This window comes from Tachyglossus aculeatus, chromosome X2 (assembly GCF_015852505.1).
Source record: "Tachyglossus aculeatus isolate mTacAcu1 chromosome X2, mTacAcu1.pri, whole genome shotgun sequence".
Classification (NCBI taxonomy): Eukaryota; Metazoa; Chordata; class Mammalia; order Monotremata; family Tachyglossidae; genus Tachyglossus; species Tachyglossus aculeatus.
The window spans coordinates 14,119,853-14,131,798 of NC_052100.1; the positions used below are offsets into that span (position 1 = coordinate 14,119,853).

An 11,946-nucleotide genomic window follows, 5' to 3' on the forward strand; every position below is an offset into this window, starting at 1 on the left:
TTATTGAAGGCACATCTTCAAGAGGCCTTCCCTGACTAAGCATCCCCTTTCCTCTTCTCCCACTCCCTTCTGCACCGTCCTGACTTGCTCTCTTTATTCTTCCCCCGACCCAGCACTTGTGTCCAAATCTGTAATTAATTTATATTATGTCTGTCTCCCTTCTAGACTGTAAGCTCCCAGAAACCTGGCCTTCCTAGCCATCCAAGAGATAGTTACAGTGCACTGCCCAATGTGGGAAATGCACTCAGCAACAGCCGCGGTCATGCCAGGGACAGTTCACTCATTCAGTGATATTTATTGAGAACATACTGTTTGCACTGTACTAAGAGCTTGGGAGAGTGCAATATAACAATAAACAGACACATTAATATAAATAAATAAATAAAAGACAGATATGTACATAAGTGTTGTGGGGCTGGGAGGGGAGGGATGAATGAACGGAGCAAGTCAAGGTGGCACAGAAGGGAGTGGGAGAAGAGAAAAGGAGGGCTTAGTCAGGGAAGGCATCTTGGAGGAGATGTGCCTTGAGTAAGACTTTGAAGGGGAAAGTAATTGTCTGTTGGCCATGAAGAGGGAAGGCGCTCCAGGCCAGAGGCTGGGCGTTGGTGAGAGGTCGGCGGCGAGATAGACGAGATTGAGGTACAGTGAGAGGATGGCATTAGGGGAGCGAAGTGTCAGGGCTGTAGTAGGAGAGTAGGGAGGTGAGCTAGGAGGGGGCAAAGGTGATTGAGTGCTTTCAAACCGATGGTAAGGAGTTTCTTTTTGAAGCGGAGGTGGATGGTCAATCACTGGAGGTTCTTGAGGAGTGGGGAAACATGACCTGAACATTTATGTAGTAAAATGATCCAAGAAGCAGAGTGAAGTATGGACTGGAATGGGGACAGGCAGGAGGCTATGAGGTCAGCAAAGAGGCAGAGGATAAGTGATTGGATTAAAGTGGTAGCAGTTTGGATGGAAAGGAAAGGACGGATCTTAGCGATGTCATGAAGGTCAAACTGACAGGATTTAGTGATAGATTGACTACGTGGGTTGAATGAGAGAGAGGAGTCAAAGAAAATGCCAAGGTTACAGGTTTGTGAGATAAGGGAGGATGGGGGTGCCATCTACAGTGATGGGAAAGTCAGGGGAAAGTCAGTCAGCTTAGGCTGAGCTCAGGGAGCCCCCAGGGAATGCTCCTTATTCTCGTCGCCATTGATGGGTATCAGTATTGTCAAGTTTTCAATTTTAAATCAGAGTTCAAAAGGACTAGCTAGGGGAAGAATAATAATGCTCTAGGGACATTGAACTCTCATTTTGATTGTTTTTTGATGCACAAAACTAAGAGTTGAATGGCGGGAAAAGTGGTAAAAAAAAACAAACGCTGCAGCCCGTCTTGTCCCTGTACACTTAACAGAGCCCTTATACAGTTAGTAGAGAATCGGACCCTTCTCCATGCATGGGGGCCCTGTCTAGGAGTTTAGTTCGTTTTGGGCAGGGAACGTACCGGCTAACTCCCTTGTATTGTACTCTCCCAAGCGTTTAGTACAGTGCTCTGCATATAGTAAACGCTCAATAAATGCCATTGATTGACCGATTGATTGCATTGGGCCGGCTTCTGGCATTTAGTACAGTGCACTGCACACAGTAAGCGCTCAATAAATACGATTGATTGATTGATTGGCATTTCACCATCCACCTCCCACTCCGAAGGTCCCCAACACAGGGCTCTGCAAGTGAATGACGTCACGAGGAAATGACTCCAACTCGGAACGATTCTTCCGAGAGATGAAAGACCCCCCCCCGCCCACCCCTTGCTCCAGCACTCTTGCATCCCTTCACTTCCCGCCCCCTTCTCTCCCTCCCCCTCCGTAACGCCCCGCCACCGCAGGTGACAGATCACGCACAGGCACCACTTCCGACTCAGCCTCCTCGGTTTCTCCCCGGTCTTCCCCTGCCCCTCCTCCCTTGCTGTTCAGCCCCCACTTCAGCCCGCAGCCTGTTCCTCTCCGGTTTTTGGCTCCGTTGCCCGCTCTGCACCGACGCCTCTCCCGGCCCCCTCCTTCCCCACCCCTCCCTGCTGGACTCCAGAGGCGGAGCTGAGGCTGGGAGTCCCGGGTTTCCCCACCCTCCCTCCGTCCCCGCCACGGGATCTCGTGCGACAAGTCGGGGTCGCAGACCAGCCGGGTGGCCCCAGTCCAGCACTGGCTCCTCACCGTGGGTGGCGGCGGCTAGGAGCGCGGACATGCCAACAATCAATCAATCGTATTTATTGAGCGCTTACTGTGTGCACAGCACTGTACTAAGCGCTTGGGAAGTACAAGTTGGCAACATACAGAGACAGTCGCTACCCAACAGTGGGCTCACAGTCTAAAAGCCAACAGCCAACAGCCAGCTGGTGGTGCCGGGGGTCCAACCAGGAGGGGAGTCTGTTCTCCTGGGCTAGGAACAGACTGCCGTGCTCCCTGGGTCCCAACCGGATCTCCTGGGGGTCCTGAGGTTGAGGCTGAGGGTGGGGGGAATGGGGGCACTTCCAGCCAGGTGAGGCCACGAGCTAGAGGAACTGTGCGACCTCCCCGAGAATCAATCCATCAATCGTATTTATTGAGCGCTTACTTTGTGCAGAGCACTGTACTAAGCGCTTGGGAAGTACAAGTTGGCAACATATAGAGACAGTCCCTACCCAACAGTGGGCTCACAGTCTAAACTTATGACCGCGGCCCGGTAGAATTCACTCTCCCGCAGTTCGAAACTGCTCCCTGCAGGCTCCCCCGCTCCGATCATGACTGTCTGCCTGGGCTGTCCATGGGGCTCCGTCCAGAAAAGCAGCGGCTCTGGCTGCTGCTGCTGCTCCGCACCCCTTCCTCCAGTTGTGGCAAGCTGCACGGATTAACTCGAGTTTGTGCCCCTGGCCCATCCCGTGCCAGGATGGGCCTCGCTCAGTCACCAGTCACCTGCTCCTCCAACCCCAGCCTCTCCCCACCTGCTTATCTACTGCCCCATGATGCACAGTACAACAACCGGAGTCCCTGCCCACAGAAGCAAAGGTGAAAGACTTGGAGGGAGTCCTTGGGGGGCCGAGCTCAGTTCAGAAGAAATCTGCCAACTTTCATGGGTGAACGGGATGTGTAAAAGCACTGTTCTAAGTGCTGGAGAAGCAGCGTGGCTCAGTGGAAAGAGCCCGGGCTTTGGAGTCAGAGGTCATGGGTTCAAATCCCGGCTCCACCAATTGTCAGTTGTGTGACTTTGGGCAAGTCACTTCACTTCTCCAGGCCCCAGTTCCCTCATCTGTAAAATGGGGATGAATCCTGTGAGCCCCACGTCGGACAACCTCATTACCTTGTACCCCCCCCCCCCCAGCACTTAGAACAGTGCTTTGCCATCCAATGCCATCCAGTGCTTAATAAATGCCATTATTATTGTTATTACAAGTTAATCAAGTCCCACACAGGGCTCACAGTCTAAGTAGGAGGGAGAACAGATATTGAATCCCTATTTTACAGTTGAGGAAACAGGCACAGAGAAACTAAGTGTCTTATCCAAGGTCACATAGCAGGCAAGTGGCAGAGCTGGGATTAGAACTCAGATCCTCTGACTTCCAAGCCCATGGTCTTTCCACTAGACCACACTGCTTCCTTGTCAGTAATTGGCCCACAACACAGTGGCATGGGCTGAATCTCCCAAGGGTGCAAAACTTAAAAGTGAAGAAGTCCAGCCAGATTTGCTAGGACTGATAATAGTGTCCTGCCATCACATCAAACCTAACATGTCCAAAACAGAACTTCTTATTTTCCCACCCAAAGCCTGTCCTCCCCCTGACTTTCCCATCACTGTAGATGACACCACCATTCTTCCTGTCTCACAGGCCCATCAGGAGGGGAGGAGGGGAAGGAGAAGACCGGGGAGTAACCAAGGAGCCCTTCTGCCTCACTTTTTCACTTGAATCTGTACCTTTTAAGCGCTTGATATTCACCCCACACTCAGCGCCACAGCACTTATACACATATCCATAATTTATTTAATGTCTCTCTCCCCCTCAAGACTATAAACTCCTAGTGGGCAGGGAATGTGTCTACCAACTCTATTGTTTTGTACTAACCCAAGTGCTTAGTGCAGTAATCTGCACAGACTAAGCCCTCAATAAATACCACTGATTGATTGATTGCTTGATTGAGCTCCAGCTTGGTTTGGATGCCAAACCTTTACCCTTGGATAATTTTGCAAAGGGCAGCAAGTCCTTGCTGCATCTTCTGTTCATGAAGCACCAAGTGTTATGAATTGGAAGTTTGTATTTGAGTTAATAATTCTGATGAGTGAAGGCTAACAGATCTTACCCTTCTGACAGAGATGAAGCCAAATGATCATCTCTCACGGCAAATAGCCTCTAGGCTGCTCAACCTGCTTTAGGACATATTGCTCTAGAGCTTGGGGGAGCTCATTCACCATAAGCTTTCTTCATCAATAGGCACAAAATTATTACTAGAAAATTCTAGCATGAATGCTGAAAAGCAGATGGCCCGGGGGGAGTGGGTTAGAGGATCAGAAGCTCTTCTACTCAATCAATCAATCATATGTATTGAGTGCTTACTGTGTACAGAACACTGTACTCTGTACATCTTTCAATGTCTGATTCCCCTGGTAGCTCTTTGTGGGCAGGAATTGTGTCTCCCTACTGTTTATATTGTACTCTCCCAAGCACCTTGTACAGTGCTCTGCACCCAGAAAGTGATTGATTGATTGATTGATTTATCTACCTCTCTGGCCCTCAGCCCCATCTCAGGGTTTCACCTGGAGAGTTTCTAGTACTCTACCAGTCTTGACTACGAGAGGGAGAGTCAAGCAGAGGCATATCCATTCCATTCCTAGCTTGGGCAGTGGCTAACGAGTGGAAGGCAATCTTCTACAAGTCAAAACTCACCTGTGTTGGGCAGCAGCGGCATTAGAGAGAGTCAAGGGAGGAGACTCAAGTTTACTGCACGGAAGGAAGCAATGGTAAACTACTTCTGTATTTTTATCAAGAAAACTCTACTGATCCACTACCAGAACGATTGCAGATGGAGGTGGGGTGTTCTGGGAGAGGTGTGTCCATGGTGTTGCTATGGGTCGGAGATAATAATGATGGTATTTGTTAAGTGCTTACTATGTGCAAAGCACTGTTCTAAGTGCTGGAGATGACTTGACAGCATGATAACACAAGACCAGCCCTCAGTCAGGCAGTCAATCGTATTTACTGAGTGTTTTCTGTGTGCAGAGCACTGTACTAAGGGCTTGGGAGAGTACTATATAACAATATAATGGACACATTCCCTGCCCACAGTGACCTCTCTCCTTCTCTGCAGTCTCGCATTTCCTCCTGCCATAGGACATCTCTATTTGTATGTCCTGCTGACACCTCAAACTTAGTACGTCCAAAATAGAACTTTTCATCTTCCCATTCAAACCCTGTCCTCCCCATCACTGTAAACAACCAATCAATCATTTGTATTTATTGAGCAGTTACTGTGTGCAGAGCACTATATAAAGTGCTTGGGAGAGTTCAACACAGTAATAGAACAGACACATTTCCTGCCCACAGTGAGCTTACAGTCTAAAGGGGAGACAGACATTAATATAAATAAATAAATTACGGATAGGTACATAAGTGCTGTGGGGCTGGGGAGGTGGTGAATAAAAAGAGCAAATCAGGGTGACACAGAAGGGATGGGGGAAAAAGAAATGAGGGCTTAGGGAAAGCCTGTCAGGGGAGGCCTCTTGGAAGGCTTTAAGGGAGAGTAATTTTCTGTTGCATATGAAGAAGGATGGCATTCTAGGCCAGAGACAGGATTTAGGTGAAAGATTGGCAACAAGATAGATGAGTTTGAGGTACAGTGAGTAGGTTGGCATTAGAGAAGTGAAGTGTGTGTGCTGGACTGTAGTAGGAGAGTAGTGAGGTGAGGTAGGAAGGGACAAGATGATGGAGTGTTTTAAAGCCAGTGATAAGGAGTTTTTGTTTGATGTGGATAACATCAAAGAGACAACAACACTATGGTCCCTGTCTCACAAGCCCATAACTTCAGCATCATCCTCAGTCAGACATAGTCTGTCACCAAATCCTATCAGTTCAATCTTCATAACATTGCTAAAATCCGCCCTTTTCTTTCCATTCAAATTGCTACTATGTTAATCCAAGTAGGGTACTTGGGTTCTAATCCCAACTCTGTCACTTGTCTGCTGTGTGATTTTGGGCAGGTCACTTAGGCAGGGCATTGCACTGTGCCCCAGTTTCTTCATCTATAAAATGAAGATTCAATGCCCGCTCTCCCTCCCCCTTAGACTGTGAGCACTATGTGGGACAGGGATTGTGTCTGACCTAATTGTATTGTTTATTCCTCAGCACTTAGTACAGTGCCTGGTATATAGTAAGCTCTTAACATATACCACATTTATTATTTTTATTATTATTATTATTACTACAACCCGGCATGTTCATTTGGTTCCTCTAATGCCAACCTACTCACTGTACCTTGATTTTGGCTATCTCTCCACCGACCTCTTGCCCATGTCCTCCCTCTGGTCTGGAAGCATCCACTGGGTGCAATACAAAGTACTAAGTGCTTGGGAAATACTAAACTGAAGGGTGATACATTCCCTGCCCTCAAAGTGCTTACATTACACTCTAATGGTGGAAATGGACATGAAATATTTACAAATACTGTAATCAAAGCCATTGACTGTACAACTGAATAACATATATTGAAATGTGCCCAGGTTACATACGAATAAGTGCATACCGTAAGTGCTAGAGATGGCTTGTGGGTTTGTACCATTTGGGGTGCTGGGAACTAAATGCTTGACACATAGTAAGCACTTAACAAATACCATCATCATCATCAACTAAGTGGGGAAGGATTGATGGAGGAAGTGGAATTTTAGGGGGATATTGAATATGGAGAATTCTATGGCCTGTCAAATTTGGGGAGGGAAGGAGTTCCAGCCCAGGGGAACAGTGTAGGCCAGAGGAGAAAAGCAGGAATGATGAGCGAGGTACCGTGAAAAGGTTACTTTGAGTAGCCAATAGAGAATAGAGCAAGTAGAGGATCAAGAGAGCAAAGGTGGTGGAGATCCTTGAGGCCAAGTGTGAGGAGTTTTTGCTTGATGCAGAGGGTCATGGAAATCCAGTGGAGGGTTTTGAGGATGTGTGCAAAGTAAAGCTCTGAGGAGTCCAGCAGTGTGCAGTATAGATTGGAGGGGGAGAGATTGGAGAAAAGGAGATCAGCAAGGAGGCCGATGCAATAGTCTAGATCCAATCAATCAATCAGTCAATTGTATTTATTGTGCACTTACTGTGTGCAGAGCACTGTACTAAGTGCTTGGGAGAGTATAATACAACAGAGTTGGTAGATATGTTCCCTGTCCACAAGAAGCTTACAATCTAGATGGGGAGGTAAAAATTAAAATAAATTATGGATTTGTACATAAGTGCTGTGGGACTGAGGGTAGGGTAAATATCAAGTGCTTAAAAGGTACAAATCCAAGGGCAAGGTTGAAACAGAAAGGAGAGGGAGTATGTATAGGAAATAAGGTTTAGTTGGAGAGGGCCTCCTGGAAGAAATGTGATTTTAATAAGGCTTTGAAGGCGAGGAGAGTGGTGGTGTGTCAAATATGAAAGAGGAGGGAATTCCAGGCCAGAGTCAGGACATGGGCAAGAGCTTCATGGCAAGATAGACGAGATCAAGTTTCAGTGAGTAGGTTGGCATTAGAGGAGTGAAGTGTGTGGGCTGGGTTATAGTAGGAAATCAGTGAGGTAAGATAGAGGGCAAGGTGATTGAGTGGTTTAAAGCCAATGGTAGGGAGTTTCTGTTTGATGTGGGGGAGGATGGGCAACCACTGAAGGCTCTTGAGAAATGGGGAAACATGGACTGAACAGTTTTGTAGAAAAATGGCCCGGGCAGCAGAGTTTAGTAAGGAATTTAGTGGGGAAAGACAGGAGGTGGGGTGGTCAGCAAGGAGGTTTATGCAGTAGTCAAGGAGGGATAAAATAAGTGCTTGAATCGGTATAGTAGCAGTTGAGATGAAGAGGAAAGGGTAGATTTTAGCAATAATGTGAAGGTAGAACAAAGACGATTTGGTGACCGTTGCTCCCCGGGGTTTCGGGGGCAACTCTCGGGTTCTTACCCTCTCCGGGTCTTCGGATGTCTCCGGACGCGGCCCGCGCGTTCATACCAGGAAGAGTCAGCCAGAGGTTCAAAGCTTGGTTGCCGTTTATTTGCTATCAGCGGTTACATGGTTGAAAGAGAGAGAGAGAGCGAGATAGAGAGAGCGAGATAGAGAGAGCGAGACAGAGAGAGAGAGAGAGAGAGGGAGAGAGAGAGAGAGGGAGAGAGGCGCGCAGGAGAGAGAGGGCGGGCGCGCCCCCCCTTGTCTTGTTCGTCTCTTATACCCTCCGTTGCCCGGGGGCAGGGTTTTCTCGGGGGATGGCGTATCGAGGCTTTGCCATGTAGCACACACTGCCCTTCAGCCACTAGCCTAACAACAGCTCTGTCCAGTCACGAAGGGTTTGCTCTGGCTCGCCCCCAGCCACCCGTTGCCAACCATCGCTGGCTGCGGATATGGCCTTGAGGTTGCCTCCGAGCCTTGCAGGTGCAAGCTTGTTTTTCTTGCCCTGGTCTCTTTATCTCCTGTTGTTGAGTCTGTTTGGCCTTGAGCCGTTGGGTATGGTTTGTGTGCACATACCGCCTGTCTCATCGCCTTCCCCCGCTCCCTATGGGTGACAGATTGAATATGTGGGGTATGATGATGATGATGGCATTTATTGAGCACTTACTATGTGCACAGCACTGTTGTAAGTGCTGGGAAGGTTACAAGGTGATCGGGTTGTCCCATAGGGGGCTCACAGTCTTCATCTCCATTTTACAGATGAGGTAACTGAGGCTCAGAGAAGTCAAGTGACTTGCCCAAGGTCACACAGCAGACATGTGGAGGAGCCAGGATTCGAACCCATGACCTCTGACTCCAAAGCCCGGGCTCTTTCCACTGAGCCACGCTGCTTCCCTATGACTAGAGCTTGGACCAGGGTGTAGCTGTCTGAGAGTTGCTACTGTGCAGGGCAGAGAATGGGATCAGGAGCATTTGTTGGAATAGATGCTACAAATGATTACTTGACAGGGCCATGTGTGCAGGCTTGCCCTAAGGTGAGAGTGGGACCCAGAGCAACTAATCTGGCACATTTGGGAAACGGAGAAAAGGAACTCTTAAACAGTGGAAGTTTAAGAATTAAAGTGGAAAATTGCCCTTAAATTTTCCTCCTCTTCTGGATCAACATTGTGCTGGCATTTCCCTGCCCCTCCTGGTGAGAGTCCCAGTGGTCCTTGGCTCCACACCCTAGAAGGCCCCATCCTTTTCAGTGAGTAGGACTCTTTAGAGCTGTTGCTGCATAGAGCAGTGAGGGAAGGAGGATGGGATACTGGTGTGACCCTAGTGTGTGACGATTCTTGCCCTCTCCCCTCTGCACTGTGCATTAACAACTCTCCGGAGTCTTTCTCACCAGGAGGGACAAGGTCCCTATAACAAGTTAGGAGTTCCCCAGCTCTTCTCCTAATGGAAAATCCTAGGCTCTAGGCTATCTGGACTTTCACTGCATTGTTCTAGAACCATTGGAGTTTTCCTTCCAGGTACAGGGTAATCTCTAGAAATCCTTCCCTTTATTCCCCCCACCCTCATCCCCATAGCACTTATGTACCAATCCATAATTTATTTATTTATATTAATGTCTGTCTCCCCCTCTAGACTGTAAGCTTATTGTGGTCAGGGAATGTGTCCCTGTTGTGTTATGTTATGTGTAATGTTGTGTTATACTCATCCAAGCTCTTAGTACAGTGTTCTGCACACAGTTATCACTCAATAAATATGATTGAATGATTGTCTACAGTGATACAGAGGACAGGGTTTGAGTGGGAAGATGCAGAGCTCTGTTTTGGACATATTAAGTTTGAGGTTTTGGCGGGGCACCCAGGTAGAGATGTCCTAAGGCAGGAGGAAATGTGAGACTGCAGAGAAGGACAGAGATGAGGGCTGAAGATGTAGATTTGGGTATCACCCATATAGAGGTCAGAGCTGGAGAGGAAGATCAATCAATCAGTGGTATTTATTGAGCACTTACTGGGTGCAGAACACTGTACTAGGCACTTGGGAGAGTGCAATGCCACAGTTGGGAGACACGATCCAAGTCCACAAAGAGCACACAGTCTACCAGGGGAATCAGACATTGAAATACATATACTGCTAATTGTTATCTAAATAAGAAAAAATATATCAGTATTGGAGAAGTGTGAAGCAGTGTCATCTAGAAGGACTCATATTCAATACTAAACTGTTTTGCTTCCCATTACCACAGTTAATCCCTCTCAGGATTGCATTTGGAGAGTTTCCAGTACTCTACCAGTCTCAGTTATGGGAGGAAGAGTCAAGCAGAGTCCTACCTATTCCATTCCTAGCTTGGGCAGTGACTAGCGAGTGGAAGGCAATCTGCTACAAGTCAAAACTTACCTGCAGTGGGCAGCGGCGGCATGGGAGACAGTCGAGGGCAGAGACTCAAGTTTACTGCATGGAAGATTATTATTAAGTGCCGTCAAGTTCTTTCCGATTCATAGAGGCTCTATGGATATATTTTCTTCTGTCTTCTGCCATAATCCGTAACCTTTCTAACAGTTCTTCATCAAATAATGATGGTATTTGTTAAATGCTTACTGTGTGCCAGGCACTGTACTGAGCTCTGGGGTGGATACAAGCAAATTGGGTTGGACACAATCCCTGTCCCACATGGGGCTCACAGTCTCAATCCCCATTTTACAGATGAGGGAACCGAGGCCCAGAGAAGTGAAGTGATTTGCCCATGGTCAAACAGCAGACAAGTGGCAGAGCTGGGATTAGAACCTAGGACCTTCTGACTCTCAGGCCCATGCTAAATCCATTATTCATTCATTCATTCATTCAATCATATTTATTGAGCACTAACTGTGTGCAGAGCATTGTACTAAGCATTTAGGAAGTACAAGTCGGCAACATATAGAGAAAATCCCAACCCAACAACAGGCTCAAAGTCTAGAAGGGGGAGACAGACAACAAGACAAAACATGTAGTCAGGTGCCAAAACCGTCAGAATAAATAGAATTATATCTACATGCAATAAAATAGAGTAGTAAATATGTACAAGTAAAATAGAGTAATTAATATGTAATAATAATGATGGCATTTGTTAAGCACTTACTATACACTGTTCTAAGCACTGATATATACAAGGGTTGTAGACAAGTGTCAAAACCATCAGAATAAATAGAATTATAGCTACACGCACATCATGAATAAAATAGAGTAGTAAATATGTACAAGTAAAATAAATAGAGTAATAAATATGTGCAAATATATACAAGTGCTGTGGGGAGGGGAAGGAGGTAGGGTGGGGGGCGATGGGGAGAAGAAGAGGAAAAAGGGGGATCAATCTGGGAAGGCCTCCTGGGGGAAGTGAGCTCTCAATAGGGCTTTGAAGGGAGGAAGAGAGCTAGTTTGGTGGATGTGTGGAGGGAGGACATTCCAGGCCCGGGGGATGATGTGGGCCAGGGGTCGATGGCGGGACAGGCGAAAACGAGGCACAGTGAGGAGGCTAGTGGCAGAGGAGCAGAGGAGTGGAGGGTGCGGGCTGGGTTGCAGAAGGAGAGAAGAGAGGTGAGGTAGGAGGGAGCAAAGTGTTGGAGAGCCTTGAAGTCGAGAGTGAGGAGTTTTTGCTTGATTCGAAGGTTGACAGGCAACCACTGGAGATTTTTGAGTCGGGGAGTGACATGCCCAGAGTGTTTCAGTACAAAGATAATCCGGGCAGCAGAGTGAAGTATAGACTGAAGTGGTGAGGGACAGGAGGATGGGAGATCAGAGAGGAGGTTGATGCAGTAATCCAGTCGGGATAGGATGAGAGATTGAACCAGCAAGGTAGCGATTGGG

General features: G+C 47.6%; 2 non-coding genes across 2 annotated transcripts; both read left to right on the forward strand.

The window, feature by feature from the left end:
- Positions 1–4,746: 4,746 nt before the first annotated feature.
- On the forward strand, positions 4,747–4,884 carry LOC119949719. The gene has a single exon (XR_005457261.1). It is a non-coding gene; the product is annotated as a small nucleolar RNA SNORA7 (small nucleolar RNA).
- A 5,468-nt stretch (positions 4,885–10,352) lies between these two features.
- LOC119949741 lies at positions 10,353–10,490 on the forward strand. Its single transcript, XR_005457279.1, has one exon. It is a non-coding gene; the product is annotated as a small nucleolar RNA SNORA7 (small nucleolar RNA).
- The last annotated feature ends 1,456 nt before the right edge of the window (positions 10,491–11,946 follow it).